The sequence below is a fragment of the Dreissena polymorpha genome, chromosome 9 (genome assembly GCF_020536995.1).
Source record: "Dreissena polymorpha isolate Duluth1 chromosome 9, UMN_Dpol_1.0, whole genome shotgun sequence".
NCBI classification, from domain to species: domain Eukaryota; kingdom Metazoa; phylum Mollusca; class Bivalvia; order Myida; family Dreissenidae; genus Dreissena; species Dreissena polymorpha.
In genome coordinates this window covers 24,919,747-24,926,875 of record NC_068363.1, presented here as the reverse complement: position 1 = coordinate 24,926,875, position 7,129 = coordinate 24,919,747, and the positions used below count along the sequence as shown (strand labels likewise).

Below are 7,129 nucleotides of genomic sequence, written 5' to 3'. Positions count from 1 at the left end.
CAATAAAAGGGGAAAGTTTCGTCCCTGAAAGTATTTCAAAATCTGCGCCATTTTAAAGGCGTTTCTTAGTCTATTTCAAGTTTCTATGATTTAAATGAACATGTACACCAAGCTGCAACTAAGGCTCACATGGTCGTTATCGGCCCACGTACTTTTTATAACTACCCCGCGAACTTTTACGTTTACTGCACACTATTCTAAATAGTACCCCACACTTCGACCATTGCCTTTATTTTCTTGGGGTACATTGTAATAAACCTAAGAAAATCCGGGGTACTTTCAAGTAGTACCTGAGCCGACAACGACAAATTGAGCACTATTAATAGACCACTCTGGATCAGCAAACGATTTATTATATAAGGTATGAGTACACGTATTCCGATTCAAATAAGGTCCCGTTATACATATGCCAATAAAATAATATTGTTCTTGCCTTTCCTATTGATCTAATTGTGTAAGTCTGATATAATGATAACTCTGTCCTCTTCAGATTATTGCACTAACAATATACCTTCTTACAATATTTAAGAAAGAAGAATTCGACCAATTGCAGGCAATATCGGAAAACAGGATTTCGGTAGTGAGATTTCGACAAAAGCCCCGTACTTCAATAAACGCTCCCAAAACGTTCATCTTTCAATGAAGTACCCAATAACATATCGACATGTAACAGACTCACAAAGGATCAGGGAAACACCGGCAAAAAGAATGGGTGATATCGCTCAATTGCTTTTAAGACAGAAGATAAAATGATCTATTTAGAAATAGGCACTACCTAGGGACCACTAATGATTACAAAATGATTTAGTGTAATGTAACCGTAAATCAAGATTACGGCGACTCCCGTAGTTATTTGATATATCACGAATACATCGGCCTAGTGAACGTGTTACTGTTAACGTTATCATTTCACGCGGTACAATTGTTGGAGTCAAAGTTCGCACGTCACGTGAAAAAGACGACAGTGAACGGACTAAGAGGCGTTTCTGGTACAAGTGTAACATTACGGATCAATACTGAGGTACGTATACAATCAGTTATTCATGTGTTATTGTCAAACGAATGCCATGCGTATTCCGTTAAATTATCAGATACATGAATGTACAACTTTTTATATTGCTAGATAGAGTGTTTGCCTCAATTTAGACGTTATGTTAACGAGCGTTTATACTTTTTGTTTTTGTTTCATACTCGGCATCTGTCTGTATAAAGGATTTACAAGGAATTCAAGAAATATTTCGCACACTGTATTTATTATTTATTGAAAGAGCCATGCCTGGATTCCACTAAAAGGAAAACAAATCACGTGTAAAGTAGGGTTTAACTACATTAGTACATGGCCACCATTGTATTTTCGTATCGATCATAGAAAAAAATTGTTAAAATTGTTCACTAAAGAAGTTAGCACAATCAATCAAGTCAATTAATCAATCAATCCAATTCATTTTGAAATAATAATTATACATATAGTTTCAATGTGCTAAATTTAAGTGTAGCCCACCTAAACAATTTTTTTTCTATCGTATACAGAATTCTATTCTCCTAAGCAAGATGTAATTTTTAAAACTGAACTCCAAATATAAACGCTACAAATTGGTATTAAGTACGAACATGTAAACCGTAAATCTAGATTCTAAAACTCCAAAACGGTATGATATTTGCAAAAGTTAAAGTTATAACTCGCCGGGCTGTCGAAATCAGAAGAAAAACTTAATATATATTGATATATCTGTTTACTACGTAACGTAAGCTTTCTAATGATATATAATTTGTCAAAATCGGCCGAGAAATGAAACTATAATTTAACAAAAGACGTGAGTGGGTACATCAAAATGTATAACCTCGGCGCTTCGCTGTACGCTAATCGTAAAAGATCGATAGCCACAACACGTTAAAACGCGCGGTGGTAAAACATAAAATGTGTATTTCTTGTGTTTAACTCGCTATAAATCCATTAATAACAACGGGAATATACTAAAAGTTATATTTTTTTGAAAGAGGAATTAATAAGCAACAAGATAACGTATAAACCAATAAAATCGGATGAATAGTTTTTGCATAAGATTGAATTTACTACAGAAAAGGTCAAATACTCGATTCATCTCCTGTCAATATACACTCCGTGGTATTACTGAACATTTACCATAGTCTAATATAGCCATTATATGTATATTTTGACGATTTGAAAACCTAAAAATTATAAAGCGTTGCAACGCGAAACGATTTAATAATTTGGAGAGTTCTCTTGTTGTCGTTTAAATTTACGAAGATTGCTTATATAACGTATTAAATACTTTAACTGTGAATGCTCGGCGGAATAGCCGAGAGGGCTAATGCGTTTTTACTTCAGACTAACTCCAGGACTCCGGGGGTCACTGGTTCGAGCCCTGGTACCGGCTACTTTTTTTCCTTTTTTAAATTTTATTCTTGATTTTTTACAAGAGCTTTTAAGATCCAATGTTTACATTTATCAATATAAAGCATTTAATGATAAACTTTAAAATATGCCAAAATCTGTGAAAAGGCCCCTATAACAATTGTTTTAGCCATATTTATTGCACAACCAACATATATGTTTATTCTATATCCAATACATTCATAAAATACATCATTCTTTATATGTACAACAAAAGTAACGCTTATCTATAAAAACAATATTTCGGATATACAGCTCACATTAGTTTAGCGTGTATTGTTGGCTTAATTGCAAACTAACAACACGGGTAAAAGTTGCATTTTTATGAGGATGAGTACAACCATTGCAAAAATACTAATCTAGTGTGATATTGACGTTGCTTTTGTTGATGATAATGGTTGCTTACGATGATGATGATGATGGTGATGGTGATGGTGGTAGTGGTGATGATAATGATAATGATGATGATGATTGTGGTGGTGGTGGTGGTGATGATGATGATGGTGGTGTTGGTGGTTGTGTTGGTGATGATGATGATGATGATGATGATGATGATGATGATGTTGTTGATGATGATGATGATGATGATGATGATGATGATGATGATGATGATGATGATGATGATGATGATGATGATGATGATGATGATGATGATGATGATGATGATGATGACGACGACGACGACGACGATGATGATGATGATGATGCTGATGGTGATGATGATGATGATGATGATGATGATGGTGCTGGTGGTGTGTGGTGCTGGTGGTGATGATGATAATGATGATGGTGATGATGATGATGCTGATGCTCATGCTGCTGCTGCTGCTGCTGCTGCTGCTGCTGATGATGATGATGATGATGATGATGATGATGATGATGATGATGATGATGATGATGATGATGATGATGATGATGATGATGATGATGATAATGATGATGATGATGATGATGATGATGATGATGATGATGATGATGATGATGATGATGATGATGATGATGATGATGATGATGATGATGATGATGACGACGATTATGATGATGATGATGATGATGATGATGATGATGATGATGATGATGATGATGATGATGATGATGATGATGATGTATGAAACTTAAATAAATTCATTCCTCTATTGTAACTATCTTAGTTTGAGATGAGTATAAAATGTAATCAATCTGACCTCATTTAAGATAAATGAGGTCGATAACCCAAACGTCCTGTGGACGTCCTAACATTTAACCTTTCTATGCACGTCATGTGATTTACAAGATTTGATTGTTCATGTAATGATATGAAGTGAATGAAAGCCCCATTTGTAAGTTTAAATGTAATCTCACTGTATCCATATTTTTATCATGATTAGAATATGAAGTGATTAAATTAAATTGATCTCCATCAATGCGGTCGCTTACAAGATTGGAGCAATATTCCATGCTAGTGTTTGTTACACAAGTTTGTGTTAATTTTCTTTTGTAAAAGATCATGAAATTATCAGAAACTGAAATATTGAACAACATTCAAACAAATATTTGTTTTTTTCTTTGTTACTAAAATGCATTTAAACTTAACTTGCTGTAATTTGGTATATTGCTAGCCAAATATTCTATTCTATGAGAGCTTTTATTGTAGTATGATAAAAACAGCTAACAAACGTCACGTAGATGTTTTATCAATTAAAAACCATTTTTATATGCTCATTTGACGAGGTCAAATACACAAAGCGTGTTAACACTCTAGAAATATGGTCAAAAACATTTTTCATAGTGTATAACGATGAATGAACACAAACAACGTTTAAAGGGTAATGCATTGTTGCCGACCCCAAAGTTATGTTGGTATTTCATGCTGAGTGGTTGGTCTTTTTTGCAACATTCGATCATATCAGATTTAATGTGTTTTAAATATAAAGTTTCAAGTTATGTTGCATAGTGAATTGAAAGACTGCATGTAATCGAACACCTTATAAATTAAAGAATACCTTTTTATTTTAAGAGGTTGACCGACCTACTTACCAAATATTTACGCTATTTTTGGAAATGAAGGTGACCGCACTTGTTTGTATTCCAATGTTTGCGCTCTGACAACACAAAATATCACGCTCGAACGTCATTTAAGTCTCTATTACACTCAAAATCAACGAAAATTTCGTAAAATAAAGTTCCCACTTAAACAATCATTGTTCTATTTAGCTATAGCCATAATTTTAATGCTAGATGTGGTATGATAACATAGATTTGTGTAGATACAAAATGCTCGTTTTTATTTATTTGTGACCACAAATAATTCCACTTGAATATCCTGCGAATATATCTATTCCTACGAATACGTTTGACTAGATATCGTTGCGGAAAATTAAAGTGGAAAAACAACGAACATTTGTATCTATTTGACCAGACCACATCTGGCGTTAAAATTTCGAAAATTGCCATAATAAACACTGATTTGTAATTGGTTGAGTTTATTTTAAGAAATATTATACGAAATCGTCTTTGATTTTGAGTAGTAATGTTACTTTAAGTATAACAAGAAATATCTTTAAAAAAAATGATATACGGCGTTGATTGTGGTCGATGTTTATTAACGATCAAAAGTTATCTCTATGAGATAAAAAGTAGCGGATGCCTTTTTTCTGCGCAGTTCTTAGCTACATCATAAGCAAATCAATTACGGGGTGTTGCGCCATGTTTCGTGGCTTATTTTGCTTTATGTGATATTATTACTCAGATATCTATATTTACAGAATAGAAAAACACAAGAAACATGAAAATAAACGAGTGCATATAGGTCAGCCGGCAATACTCGAATCTTATTTAATTGCATAATTATAGTATAGTGAATTATTGTGCTCATGCTTAATAAACTGGTCTAAATGGATAAATATTTCTAATTAATTTTATCAAAATTGGTCCTTATCATGCAAATGTTGAAACCATATTAAAAATCGATGATTGACATACCACAATAATATCAAAACAGACTTCAAGTGCACAAAGTTTACGAGACGGCGTTTATATAAAGATTTCTGCAACTGACCGCAAACTGACCTTGATACCTTGCGGATTGGAATGCAATGCATTACAGTCACTACGTTACTGTCAGTAAGACCGGTATAACACAATGATCGCAACCCCTTCTGCGAACTCCGGTGATGAACTGTATATAAACTCTGACTTTCACAAATGGCCGCGAATTGACCCGAAACCTCGCGAGTTGAAATGCAATGCAAGTAAGTACTAAATATGACAACATAGCCTTTAGTATAAACGCTTTTGCGCTGGTAATTCTCTGAAAATAAAAGGTGAACGCGCAAACTGTATTTATGTCGAAAATTGATTGTAAAACTGTTCTATCTATTGAGCCTTTTCAATAGAGATAAAATTGTTTCATGCAGTAAAACAGTGTTACAAAAACGCGGATATGTTTCCAATGTTCTGGTGGGATACTCAAATCAGCCAATGGAATAAATGAAGTGTATTCATTCGTACCTAGCCGCGGGAAATTTTATTTGAGTATTATTGGACACTTACAAAGGTCAAGTCAGGGTAAAAAGCTGGCTTAATACAGCTTACGCCGAAAAACAGCAACTACTACTATTAATACTGCTACTACTACTAGTACTACAATTACTAAAACAACAACAACTACAACAATTTCTACAAAAACAAAAACAACAATAACAACTAGTACTACTACTACTAAAGCTATTTCTACAGCTACTACTACTACTATTACTACTACTACTACTGCTATTACTACTAATACTACTACTACTGCTACTACTACATCTTTTACTACAACAACTACTACTACTACTTCAACAACAACAATTACACCTACAACTAGTAGTGCTACTACTACTACTTCTATATCAATACTGCTACTACTACTACTACTACTACTACAATACTACTACTACTACTACTACTACTACTACTACTACTACTACTACTACTACTACTACTACTACTACTACTACTACTACTACTACTACTACTACTACTACTACAACAACTACTATTTCTGCTACTTCTACTAGTACTTCTACTATTACTACTTCTACTTCTACTACTACTACTACTGCAACTACTACTACTACAACTGCTGCTACTACTACTAATACTTCTACTGCTTCTACTACTACTTCTACTACTACTCTACTATTGCTACTACTACTACTACTACTACTTCAACTTTTATTTTTAGGGATGGCAAACCTAAGCAAATCCGTAACCGGTAAACCTGTTTCGATATTCGAGCGGTAGACCGGTTAACCGACCGTCGTTGTACCATATACAAGACAAAAAACATCCGAAAAACGTATACATTGATTAACAATAACATGTATTTGCATACACTGTCTTGTTGATTGTCTTGTAACCTATTTACTTTAACCATTTTATCAATTAAATACTGTTTTTTACAAATGTTGTTGGTCCTTTAAATTGGGAATTCAAATTCTAAATTTAATATTATACATTTTGAATCTAATACTTAGTCATTTCCGACATTTTTACATGCTTTTCGGTGAACTGTGATATTTCTTTGTTGTAATATTATTAAGAATTAGATGAATTAACAGTTTGCTGATTAATAACAATTGTCAATTAGCGTAAATATATTTTTCAATGGGCATAGTGGTTTCCAAGCCTCTGCTGTTAAGGCCTGTTTATACTCAATGTCTTTATAAGGGCGTTTAAGTTGGCAATAAT

General features: G+C 33.5%; 1 protein-coding gene across 1 annotated transcript in view; it reads left to right on the top strand.

The window, feature by feature from the left end:
- Positions 1–732: 732 nt before the first annotated feature.
- Positions 733–7,129, top strand: part of LOC127845918 (uncharacterized) — a 68,183-nt gene continuing 61,786 nt past the window's right edge. Inside the window, exon 1 of the mRNA XM_052377097.1 lies at positions 733–1,021. The gene's annotated coding sequence lies outside the window, so the exon portion shown is untranslated. The remainder of the gene's footprint in view (positions 1,022–7,129) is intronic.